This window comes from Mesoplodon densirostris, chromosome 14 (genome assembly GCF_025265405.1).
Source record: "Mesoplodon densirostris isolate mMesDen1 chromosome 14, mMesDen1 primary haplotype, whole genome shotgun sequence".
NCBI lineage: Eukaryota > Metazoa > Chordata > Mammalia > Artiodactyla > Ziphiidae > Mesoplodon > Mesoplodon densirostris.
The window spans coordinates 58876849-58890947 of NC_082674.1; the positions used below are offsets into that span (position 1 = coordinate 58876849).

Sequence of the window (14099 nt, forward strand, 5' to 3'; positions counted from 1 at the left end):
GCCAGGAGCCCTGGTTATTATTTACATCTGGCATTCATCACACAGATAATTATTGGTTCAGTATCTGCAGCGATAACCAGTAATAACATACTGTATTTTCTGTAGTGCTATGACATTTTAAATACCACACATCTTTTTGCCACAACTGCCCTGGGAGGTAGAAAGAGCAAAGAGGAAGGAAAGGATACTCAAGCTTATTGACTAACCATTCACACTAGTTTGGTCCTCCTGATAGCGTTACGGAGTAGGTACTATACCGTTTTTAAAAAGGAAGAATTGAAGGGTATGCCTTTTCCCCTCTATAACATCTTGAAACCCACTTCAATATTTAAACAGAGGTATGCAATGGCATCTTTACAAACATCTGGAATTCCTGAATTTGGAATAATTCCAAAGATTTGAAACAGTCAGTTATTTTTTACTGATACTTGGAAATGCCCTCACGTATCCAAAAAGTACATGCTATTTGAAAACATCTTGAAGTATCCCCAAGAAGTCACAGTGTGAAAGTTGGACATGCACCCTCTAGAGTCCTTCCTTTTTTTCCCCTTTCATTCAAGTCCGCCGTCCCTCTCTCCTTAACCAGAATCTTAAATCTAAGATCAGAAACTCCTGAGGGTTAAACTCAAAAGACATCAACACCTTCCAAAGAAGGCTTCCCAGACAAGCAAGCCTTTGGACCCAACCCCTCTCTGAACATGAATGGACATGGGGTGTAGCGTTGCCATTCCTTGAAAGGTTACGCAGAGATGCTATATTAAGATAACAAAAAAATACAAATTTACTATGGATTCGTAGAGTGACATATTGAATGCATATTTTCCAGCTTCTCCATGAAATTTTATTTCTTGGGAAACTAGCTTCTCTTCCTTTCCTAATACAAACTTGCAAACACCTGCACAGGCTCTCCACCTGATTCATAATCAAAAAGGAATAAAGGCCTTTGGGGTAGGGATTTAGCTTAAACCACAAACCTAATTGTGCCTCCAACACAAGTGCTGACAGTTTGGAGAAAAGAAAGGCAGTGACTCAACAACATTATATGCTGCAAGTAACACTCCTGAACTCAAACAAATAGTTATTAAAAATATTCTAGCTAAGGGGAAAATATTGGAATTTGAAAAAAATTGTCATTCATTTATTAATTCATCTGTTCTTTTACATTCAGTAAATAATATGAACAAGAAACTGTGGAGGACAGAAAAGATAAATAAATTTTAAAATGCAACATATTCAATTCTACATTTTTCTACCAACCTTATGAATGTAAGTATCTCATTGAGTTGTCCCCATAAAATAAAATAAATTTAGATTCTTTTACTTTTCCCATTCTCCTTTCCCACTTCTACATCCAAGTTTTAAATTATCTGTTTTAATTTTTATAGCATATATTTCCTCTTTCAAGATTTTTTCCTAAATACTGCATTACACTTTATAACAAAAAAAGAGAACAGAAGTGCCCTTATCAACCATAATAAGTCCAATTGCAGGCCGGATAATGAAGCTATGGCTGTTATAAGCCTTGGAGTCTTCAACAAATAAAGTATTATTTGTAGCAGATTATATAAAGAAAAACAGTTAAATAAAAAATAACAAATTGAAAAGACTAGGTACAGCCTTTAATATTATTGCACTAAGACACAAATAAAACACCAACATATTAATACCAAAATGTTGAAGTTGTTTAAATATATTCTTAGATGATAAATATAACCAGAAAATAAAAAGCATAGGTTAATACCTATGTCTCTCCTGCTTTCCTTGCCTTTGCTTAAAAAGAAAGTAAACAAATCAACCACTTAGGAATCTAAAACAATTTCTGGACTTGTTTCTGGTCAATATAATAGATTCAAAATTCTGCATAAAATATGATTTTAAAAATTGTGACATGTGGCCTTGCTCAAGGGAATGAGGAGGAAACCCCCAGGCACAGGAGACAAAAAGGGAATGCAAAATCTAAGCAGTAAGCAAAGCTCTGGGGGCTCTGGGCCTGAGGGGTCTTCAGGCTGTGATCTTGCTACTAATATAGATACAGGGCACCAGCAAGACAAGCAGGCAAAAGCAGAGCCCCCTGTAGAAATCAGGCTCTGAGGGCTGTACCAGACATTGAATGGGGACAGGGAAAGCTGCTCAGTGATTCAAGGAAGCAGGCAGGGGAATAAAGGTAAGATGTTTTACCAGCTGCATAATACAGAAGCACCAGGTCAGGAAACTGTTTTACCAGCCGCATAATACAGAAGCCCCAAGTCAGGAAACTAACTCCAAAATAAGTCTGTGGCCATCCAGATCCCCGTGGCCCTGGCAGAGGCAGTATACATCCAGTCCAACCTACACCACTCCTGAAGCCATAACCCCCCTGAAGATGGGCTCACAGCACCAAATGATAAATCATATGATAAGAGATGAAAGAAAACAGAGAGCAAGCAAGAAGACTAAAGAGCAATTAGAAAGAGGATGTAAAATAAACACAGTTAAAGTGTCTAAAAACAAGAAAACAAGTCAAATAAACAGTCTACACCTTACACCTAAAGGGACTAGAAAAATAAGAACAAACAAAACCCAAAGTTACTAGAAGGAAAAATAAATAAAGATCAGAGTGTACATAAAACAGAATTAAAAAACAGTAGAAAAGATCAATGAAACTAAGAGCTGTTTCTTTGAAAAGATTGACAAAATTGATAAACCTTTAGCCAAACTCGTCAAGAAAAAAAGAGAGAAGATCCAAATAAATAAAATCAGAAATGAAAGAGAAGTTACAACCGACACCAGAGAAATACAAAGGATCATAAGAGATTACCATTGGATTGGCCAAAAAGTGTCTTCGGTTTTCTAAGAAAAAATAAAAGACACATTTTTCATTTTCACCAAGAATTTTATTGAACAACTTTATTCACCCTTTTGTTCCACTACCTTCTGCCATTTTTCAGGCAACTTCATAATTCCATCTTCCCAAAACTTTTTATCTTTTTAAGCAAAGAACTGGTCCAGTTGCCTTTTACAGTCTTCCAGGGAAGAAATTTTTTCCATTAAGAGAACTTTTTAAAGACTGAAATAAATGGAAATCTGAAGGTGCAATGTCTGGTGAATATGGCAGATGAATCAGAACTTCCCAGCCAACCTGTAACATTTTTTGCCTGGTCATCAAAGAAACATGCAGTCTTGCGTTATCCTGATGGAGGATTGTGAGTTTTCTTTTGACTAATTCTGGACACTTTTCATTGAGTGCCACTTTCAGTTGGTCTAATTGAGAGCAGTACTTGTTGGAATTAATCATATGGTTTTCTAGAAGGAGCTCATAATAGAGGACTCCTTTCCAATGCCACCATATACACAACATCACCTTTTTTGGATGAAGACCAGCCTTTGTTGCGGTTGGTGGTGGTTTATTTCACTTGCTCTACGATCTCTTCCATTCCACATTGTTGTACAGTATCCACTTTTCATCACCCATCACAATTTGTTTTAAAAATGGAATGTTTTCATTACGTTTCAATAGAGAATCGCATGTGGAAATATGGTCAAGAAGGTTTTTTTCCACTTATGTGGAACACAAACATCAAAGTGATTAACATAAATAACCAAGCTGATGAAAATGATTTTCAACACTTGATTTGGATATTTTGAGTATGTCTGCTATCTCCCACATAATATAATGTTGATTGTTCTCAATTATTGTTTCAATTTGATTGCTATCAACTTCAACTGGTCTACCCAACTGTGAAGCATCGTCCAGTGAGAAATCCCCAGCATGAGACTTCTCAAACCACTTTTGACACGTTCGATCAGTCACAGCACCTTCTCCATATGCTGCACAAATCTTTTTTTGTGTTTCAGTTGTGTTTTTACCTTGTTTGAAATAATAAAGCATAATATACCAAAAATGTTGCTTTTTTTCTTCCATCTTCAATATTCAAATGGCTACACAAAAATTCACCAATTTTGATAGTCTCTTTTTAAATGCACGCTGATATGACTGCCATCACATACAATCTAACAAAGCTGTTTCGAATGAAGTTAAAGGCAACTAAGTGCTACTAGAGACATCTTACAGAAATAATCAAACAAACCTTTTGGCCCACCCAATACAAACAATTATATGACAATAAAATGGACAACCTAGAAGAAATGGATAAATTCCTAGAAATGTGCAATCTCCCAAGACTGAATCAGGAAGAAATGGAAAATATGAACAGGCTAATAATGACCAGTAATGAAATTCAATCATTACTTTAAAAAACTTTCAACAAATGAAGGTCTAGAACCAGACAATTTCACGGGGAAATCCTACCAAACTTCAAAGAAGAGTTAACATCTATCCTTCTCAAACTGTTCCAAAAAAAAAAAAAAATGAAGAGGAATTCTCCTGAACTCATTCTACGAAGCCAACATCACTCTAATAACAAAACCAGACAAAGATACCACAAAAAATAATTACAAGTCAATATCACTGATGAACATAAATGCAAAAATCCTCAACAAAATATTAGCAAACTGAATTGAACAATACATTAGAAGGCTCATACACCATGATCAAGTACGATTTATTCCAGGAACACAAGGATGGTTCTGTATCCACAAATCAATCAACATAATACACCACATTAACAAATTGAAGAATAAAAACCATATGATAGTTTCAATAGATTCAGAAAAAGCTTTTGACAAAATCCAACATCCTTTTATGGTAAAAATTCTCCAGGAAATGGGCACAGAAGGAACATACCTCAACATAATAAAGGCCATGTATGACAATCCCATAGGCAACATCATAATCAATGGTGAAAAGCTAAAAGCATTTCCTGTAAGATCAGGAACAAGACAAGGATGCCACTCTTGCCACTTTTATTCAACATGGAATTGGAAGTCCTAGCCACAACACTCAGAAAAGAAAAAGAAATAAAAGGAATCCAAATTGGAAAGGAAGAAGTAAAACTGTCACTGTTTGCACATGATATCGTTCTATACATAGAAAATTCTAGGGACACTACCAAAAACCATTTGAACTGAAATGAGTTCAGTAAGGTGGTAGAATACAAAAGTAATATACAGAAATTGTTGCATTTCTAAATACTAATTATGAACTATCAGAAAGAGAAATTAAGAAAACAATCACATTTACAATTGTATCAAAAAGAATAAAATACCTAGGAATAAATCTGATCAAAGAGGAAAAAGATTTGTATTCTGAAAATTGTGAGACTGATGAAATAAATTCAAGATGACAAAATAAGTGGAAAGATATTTGGTGCTCATGGATTGGAAGAATCAATATTGTTAAAATGACTATACTACCCAAGGCAATCTACAGATTCAGTGAAATCCCCATCAAAACACCAATGGCATTTATCACAGAACTAGAACAAATAACTCTAAAATTTGTATGGAAACCCAAAAGACCCCAAATAGCCAAAGCAATCTTGAGAAAGAAGAACAAAGCTAGAGTTGTCACACTCCTTGATTTCAAGCTATACTACAAAGTTACTGTAATCAAAACAATATGGTACTGGCATGAAAACAAACACATAGATCAATGGAACAGAATAGAGAGCCTAGAAATAAACCCATGCTTATATGGTCAATTAATCTACAACAAAGCAAGCAAGAATATACAATGAGAAATAACAGCCTCTTCAATAAGTGGTATTTGGAAAACTGTACTGCTGTGTGCAATAGAATCAATGTGGACTACTTTCTTATACTATATGCAAAAGTAAACTCAAAAATGGATTAAAGACTTAAATGTAAGGTCTGAAACCATAAAACTAGAAGGAAGCATAAGCAGTACTCTACTTGACATCTGTCTGAGCAATATTTTTTTGGATCTGTCTCATCACACAAGGGAAACAAAAGCAAAAATAAACAAATACACCAACCTAAAAGCTCTTACATAGCAAAGGAAACTATCAGCTAAAGGAAAGGCCACCTATTGAATGGGAGAAGATATTTGTAAACTATATATCTGATAAGGGGTTAATATTCAAAATATATGAGGAACTCATAAAACTCAACATCAAAAACAATAAACAGCCCAATTAAAAAATGGGCAGAGAATCTATACAGACATATTTCCAAAGAAGACATACAGATGGCCAACAGGCACATGAAAAGATGCTGAACATCACTAATCATCAGAGAAATGCAAATCAAAACCACAAGGAGTTACTACCTCACACCTGTCAGAATGGCTATCATCAAGAGAAAAAGTGCTGGCAAGGATGGGGAGAAAAGGGAACCCTTGTGCAATGTTGGTGGGAATGTAAATTGGTGCAGCCACTGTGGAAGACAGTATGGAGGTTCCTCAAAAACTTAAAAATAGAACTGCTGTATGATCTAGCAATTTCACTTCTGAGTATTTACCTGAAGAAAACAAAAACATTAATTTGAAAAGATATATGCACGCCAATGTTCATTGCGGCATTATTTACGATAGCCAAGATGTAGAAGCAACAAACAACCAAAACAAAATGAAAACTGATTTCTAGATGCAGAGAAAAGAATGGGTGGTTGCCAGAGAGGAGGGAGGTTGGAAGGGGGGTGAAATAAGTGAAGGGAGTTAAGAAATACAAACCTCCAATTATAAAATAAATAGGCCACAAATAGGATTTAATATACTGAAGAAGGAATATGATTAATAATATTGTAATGACTTTGTGTGGGGACAGATGGATACTAGATTTATCACGGTGCTCATTTCATAGGGTATGAAAATGTCAAATTACTGTGTAGTACACCTGAAACATAATATTGTTCATCAACTAATTTCAATTAAAAAATGAAATAAAGTGTGTGAAGAAATCAAACAGACCAAAGGGGAAGAACATTCAACAAAGGCACATTGGCAGAGAACCTAGTGTAAATTTTAGAGATGAAGAAGTTTATTCACTGAAATACAACTTAATGGATAGACTAAGCAGTGTGATTAGACACAGATGAAGATGAAATGCATGAACTGGAAGAGAGACATGAGAAAATCGTACCCCTCAACTAAAGCACCAGACCTAGATTTTTTCATCTAAGTTTTACCAGACTTTAAAGGGACAGATGACTCATATCTGATACACACTCTTCCAGAGAAAAGAAATAGAGAAAAAGTGTTTTAATTCATTTTATGAAAATTATATAATCTTGATTTTTAAAAAAACTGGACAAGACACTAGTAGTAGAAAATATTTGAAATCAATTTCTTTGATGACAAACATAAATAAAATATTGGTAAACAAAATCCAGCAATGTATTTAAAAAGGACCAGGATAAGTAAGATAATTTTAAAGAATGAGGAGGAATTTGCCTCTCACATAGCAAAATTTTTTGATGCCAAGAAGACATTAAAGTTCATTATCCATTCCAAATTTTTAAAATATATACTTTTAGAAAACTAGGAGTAGGTTAAGACTTCTTTAACATAAGAAAAAATACATATAGGTATTTAAATTCAAAACTCAACATCATTTTATGGTAAATCACTAAATAGAGATATTAACTTTACAGTTAGGAAGAAAAAAGCAGGACAACTCATTTCACCATTATTATTTAACATTAATCTGGAAGTTCTAGCAGTACTGTCCAATAGAACTTTCTGTGATAATGAAAATGTTCTAAAATGTAGCCAATATGGTAGCCACAGCCACATGTGGCTTATTGGGGACTTGAAAAGTGACTAGTGCAGTTGAGGAACTGAATTTTTAAATTCATTTAATTTTAATTAACTTGAATGTCAATAGCCACCTATGGACAGTGACTACTGTATTAGACAATGCTATAGGTATTACAGTAATGCAAGAAAACTAATGAGAGATATAAGTACAGGAAACGGGAGCCAAACATTATTACTTGAAAATGATGGTTGTGTCGTCCTGCAAAACAAAAAGAGAATCAACAGACTGCTACACTAATAAGAAGGTTATTAAACTGGGCGATTTCAAAATAAATACCTCCCTTATAATAATCAATAGCTTTGCCATAATCTAGCAATGACCAAACATCACAGGAAAAATACAGTAGCAACATATAAAATCTGGTAAGAACTAATTTAACCAAATTTGTAGAGACATAGAGGAAGAAAATTACACAACTCTGTGAGGGAAATGAAGAAAATGTAAGTCAGTACAGAGGCAGTATAGACTCATGGCATAGAACGTATACTGGAACCACTCAGGAAAAGAACCCTGTTTCTGTCTTAAAGCTTTGTGACCATGGCAAGTTACAGTATTTAACATCTCCAAGCCTCAATTTCTCTATCTTTAAAATGAGTATGGCAATAATAGCACCTCTGTGGTGGACTGTTATGATGTTTCAGTGTGAGAATTAGGGCTCAGAACAGGGCCAAGCATTCAGTAAGCAGTCGATCAATGTTGGCTGCTAATATTAATTTATTATTATCATTATCACTGTTATTCAATGGAGCAGCAATTGAGGATTGCAAAGATACTAGTTGTCTTCAAATTAATATTTACTTTTACTACAATCCCAATGAAAAGTCCAATGGGACTTTTGAAGTTAACAAAATAATTCTGAAGTGTATATATGGAAGAATAAACATTGAAGAATAGCCAAGAAAAATGTGGAAACTTGCCCTAGCCGATTTTAAGATGTATAAAAAAGCTGCAGTAATTTAAACAGTGTATGACTGGTGCCACAAAAGGCAAACCTAACATTAGAACAGGAAAAATGAAGTCCATAAAAAGAACCAAGCACTTCTGTGAATTTAGTATAAAATAAAATGACCTTTCTTATCAGTGGGAAAAGAGTGGATTATTCAAAAATGGTATTGAGACAACTGGCTAACCTCTTGGAAAAATGATTCAGTTCAATTTTTATCTCACACGTTACATCTAAACAAATTCCAGATGAAAAACTTAAACGTGAACATGAAATTATAGGAGTTTTAGAAGGAAACAAAAATAAATATTTACATAATTTTCCAGTGGGGAAAGACTTTTTAAGCATAACTCTGAAAGGAGATACCATGAAGGAAAATTTGAATGGCTTGAGTACATGTTTTTGAATTCTTTAAACCTCCCCCCCCAAAAAAAAATCTAAAGGGAAACAGAAAACATGCTAAATTATTTGCAAGACATAGAACAAACAAAGGGTCAATAACTTTAATATGTAGACAGCTCTTAAAATCAGTAGAAAATGTGAGCACATCGATGGGTAAAAGATATGAAAAGGAAATTTACAAGAAAAATAATGGCAAATAAGCATGTGGAAAATGCTCACTGTAATCAAGGAAACGCAAATTAAAATAATCTATCAAACTGGCAAAGATTAACAAAAATTACAATTCCCAATATTGGCAAAGATATAGAGTAAGAAGTGTTTTCATTCATCATTGGTGAGAGAGACCATTGAATCTTTTGGATTTTTTTTTTTTTTTTTTTTTTTTGGCTGCATGGTTCCCCTACCAGGGATTGAACCCAAACCGCCCAACCCCTCCTCCGCAGTGAAAGCCTGAAATCCTAACCACTAGACCACTAGGGAACTCCCCAGGAAGACCATTCTTAAGATGAATCAACTGCTTTTATACATTTTTTGACCCAGAATTTCAATTTCAACTTCATCAAAAGGAAATGATTGAGAATGTTAAAGACTCAGCTACAAGATGTTCATCATAATATTGCTTATAATGGCAAAAAGAAAAAAGGAGACAGAGAGGAGGGAGGGAGGAGGGAAGAAGGAATGAATTTGGGATGGAAGCAAGAAAGGGAGGGAGGGAGAGGAAGGAAAGAAAGTAAACAAATGGAAACATTTAAATGGTAACATAAATGTTTAATGATAGTTAATTTGTTATATAAATTATACTTTACCCTTAAATAATTAATACTGGGGGAAAGATGAATAATTACTTATGTGCGAAAGATGTTAACGATACTGCTTCATATGTTAAAAATAAGTTACAAAACAGTGCCTTGATGCTATTCCTGTTTTAGACACATTTATATGCAGAGAGAGAGAGAAACATGAAAGACACACAACCAAACGTTAACAGTAGTTACCTCTGAATGAGACCACTATTAGTTTTTACTTTCTTCTTTCTGTTCATCTAAGTTTTCTATGATCATATGTCCCTTCCGTCATAAGAAAAAAAAAAAAAAAAAAAAACCACAACCATTATTTAAATTTTAACTTTAAAATTCTTGTTAATTATTTAGGCCAAGCACGCATCTTAAGTTTAGCATTTGGTTGGTTCTCCAGTCACCAGGCTGAACTCACTCCTGGCCAAGAAAATATCTTGGAAATCTTCACACAAACTTTATTTATTCTGGATGCACTTTTTCCTACTCCAGTATTCGGTGTATCGTGCCAAGAAAAGATCCACTTTCAATTGGAAATCCACTTGTAGAGACATTAGAATGTTAAAAAGGAGACGTTGGGGTAGGAGCTGACAAATGATCCATTTTAACGAACAGTAAATAAAAAATGAATGTTTTTACTAATACAATAATGAAAAACATGCTAGACTATCCTGGTGTTGCATGGAGAATAATGAGGTATGACTATAAACAAAGGAAACTGATTTTTAACAAACTTACTAAAATTCAATTGAAAGGCCATGTGACAAATCAGTTTCCTGGTTTTATAGGCACATTTCTTTTCTGATGCAAAATTTTGTTTCTCAGCTTGATCTTCAGTCTTATTCACAAGGCATGGCTCTGGTTTACTTTTGGTTCACTCTCAAAGCGTAAAACGTTGCCCCCTTTGAAGATATTTTTTTCAAACTGAACATTAGTCATGAAAGCAGCTCGAACAGTTCCAAAGAGGGGCTCACTTCCCAAGGGGATGAGAGACAATGCTCACTCCAATGTAGGATTTCCATTGTGTTTGTTTTTAAAAATCTGTCCAGTTATCCAGAAACTATACTTTATCTTAGAAAACATCTGGTCTTCGGGGGCTGTGGGCCCCTTAAGGAGATCATTGAAGTGCACCTATGGTGGCAGATGGGGAGGAGGGCAGAGGGAAGGAGAACACAAACTTCCCAAACAAAAGCCTATTGTTTCCTTTCTCACTGGTTAGAGTGTTGCATCTATGGGTGAAAAAGGTACTTAGTGCAATTTGGATGCATTCGTAGGGGTTTGATGTCATATGAAGATGATAGAAGGTCACTTTGTGCAACTCAGAATGAAGAGATCTAAAGGAGCATCTCGTCTCATGATTCTTAATCAGAATCCCCCAGGAGCTTCATCCAAGTGATAGCAGCCACTGATTGCTGAGCACCTACCCCGTTCTGTTCCTGAACTAGTTCATTTCATCCTCACAGCAGTCCAGTGAGGGAGGAGTTATTTCTATCCCCATTTTGCTGACAAGGGAACTGAAACTCAGAGATGAAGTGCCCAAGGTCACCCAGATGGCCAGAGGTGGAAGCAGTTTGGACCCCAGGCAGTCTACTCCAGAGGCTTTTGCCTGCTTCTCTACATTGCTTCCTAAACACAGATCCCCATGGGTCCCTGGGTCCCCTGATCCTGAAGGCCCACATCACTCTGATGTGTGCCTGATTTGGAGGCCCTGATTTTCACTGCTCCCCCTCATAGTATAGACAGGAAACCTCAGCTCAGAGAGATTTAGCTATTTGCCCAAGGCCACAGAGCATGTTAGAGAGTCAACACTTAAACTCTGGTTCAAGAAAAAAAGCCCTGGACCAGGGAACAAAGAGCCCAGGCTTTAGAAAGTCAGTATATGCAGTTGACTATGTGATCACAGGGAAGCCATCTCTTCTGGTTCCCCAAATGGTCCTTCTTTCTTCAACTTCACAGGCTTTTCATGTATCTGCCCATGTTTCCCTTTTGCCCCTGCTTTCAGAGGGAGTTTAGGTTTCACCCAGTTGCTTCTGAAGTGGCTCCTGCCAAGACTGTGTTAGTCCATGTTTTTATCTTTCAGATCCAGACAAAAATATAGATAAGTGGAAATTTACTGCACTTTTGCTTGGTCAGATAAAAACCCCAGGAATCTGGGATGGGGTGGGGATAAAAAAGAAGTTGCCACCAAAAGTAACTAACTGGTAAAGATTTTCATTCAGGGGCAAAAGAGCTTCTTCCAAGGGCAAGTTGACACAGTCCAAAGTTAACTGCAGCAGTGCCTGGTAGACAGTCAAACTTGACTTTGCCCCTGTTCTCCCAAGTGTGCAATTGCTTCCAAATGAAAATTGTAAGCTACCTGTGGACTCTGGCACACAGTGGTCTTCTTTGAAGTATTGTTGGAGGAGAGATTTGCTTGTGAACTTCCCTGAAACTGCTGTTATCCCAGCCCTGTTGTCCTGATAGAGGAAGTTGGCACCCCCTCTATTCTGCACCAGATGACTGGACTTTTGTGATGATGCCTTTCCCCATGCCATACTGCTCCTTTGTCACTTCAGTAGGATGGTGGAAGAAAAAGTGGTTAACATAGAGATGGGCCAGACTCGTGGGAACCCCAGGCAGGCTAATAACCTATGTCCCCTTCAAACTGACATTCTTTAAATATTTGCTCAACATTCATTTAGAGGAAAAGTTGTGTGTTGCTGAGGGAAAGGAAGAGAGTGCTACTGATATATCTCTTCTCCATGCAATTTAGCTCTGTCTTCTAATCTGCATACCACAGCAACTTAGTGGCGTCCACTGTTACTCAAGTGTGTGCCTGGAGTCTCCTTCCCACCGCTTCTCTAAGATTCTGTATAGGTTTGTGTTCTTTAAGAACAGTCAGCCTTTGCCATAGTTCATGGCCATGATCCTGTGCAAGGCTTTAGCCATTTTAGTGACTTGCCACTCAATCCCAACTCCAAAGGTAAACCCTTCCAAACCTAATTCTGCAACAGCTGAAAGACTTCGTATGTCAGGAGACACATACCTTGTGCATGAATCCTGAATTGTCTTCAACCAAGTGAAAACAAAGCTTTAAAAAATATATTTCTTCTTAGCAAGTTACAGCTGTCTCAAGGGCACCACTTTTCTGACCTCAAGCTCACAAATTTTTTAAAAGTTGATGCTTTGCTTAGAAGATAATTTGTAAGTTTTATAAATGTCAACAGTCAAGAATTTTTTGCTCGAGATTTATTGAGAGGAAGAAATATTTTGCAAGAGCCCCGAGCCCCATTATCTTCATTCGGTTTTCTTGCAACACCTAAATCTGTCCCTATTAACTTTGGATAGAGACGATGCCAAATACCACAACATTATGCATAGTGTGATTCCAATCATGTGAAAAATAATATGCATAGAAAAAATTCTGAAATAGCATTAACAATGTTTATCACTGGAAGTTAGGATTACCAAGGATTTTCATTCTTTTTATTTTTTTTATAAACTTTATTTTTGGCTGTGTTGGGTCTTTGTTCCTGCGTGCAGGCTTTCTCTAGTTGTGGCGAGTGGGGGCTACTCTTCGTTGTGTTGCTTGGGCTTCTCATTGCAGTAGCTTCTCTTGTTGCAGAGCATGGGCTCTAGGCTCATGGGCTTCAGTAGTTGTGCCATGTGGGCTCAGTAGTTGTGGTGCATGGGCTTAGTTGCTCTGCAGCATGTGGGATCTTCCTGGACCAGGGCTCGAACCCGTGTCCCCTGCATTGGCAGGCGGATTCTTAACTACTGCGCCACCAGGGATACACGTCTCTGTATTTCTCAGACTTCTCACACTCACTGTGTATTGCTTTTATAATTACTGAAAATAGCAGTAAATAGAGTAGAAAGCAGTTTATATCCTGAGAAGTCAAACTGGCTGTGCTAAAGACCAATTCTAAAAGCTGGTGGGTCCAGAGCCACAGAGGTCAAGCCTTGTGCGGGACTGGGGAATCTGTAAGCCCCCAAAAGACAATCCAGAGACCAGCAAGGCTGCTGGCTCCCATCCCTGCTCTCCTCTGGGAGTGCACTCATGGTCCCTCACCTTTTACTTCTGGGGCCATGATGTAATCTTGGTCCTCATGTACACAATGTTCAAGTTAACTGACTTATCTTTTTCTAAGACTGCACTCAGCTCTTTGTCCTATACTGGTATTTGTAGGTGAGGTGCTCTGACTCTACATCCTTCCTACCCACATCAGCTCGGAGCCTCAACAGCAATCTAAGTCCCACTTCTGCAGTGCCCCCATTTCAGTTGTAAAGCTCCACCCAGCAGAGTGGCTCAGGTGCCACCTACCA

The 14099-nt window shown here is 36.8% G+C and overlaps 1 protein-coding gene across 7 annotated transcripts in view; it reads left to right on the forward strand.

Moving 5' to 3' along the window:
• The window catches only part of ANTXR1 (ANTXR cell adhesion molecule 1), a 292266-nt gene that overhangs the window by 92836 nt on the left and 185331 nt on the right, over window positions 1-14099 (forward strand). The window lies entirely within an intron of this gene.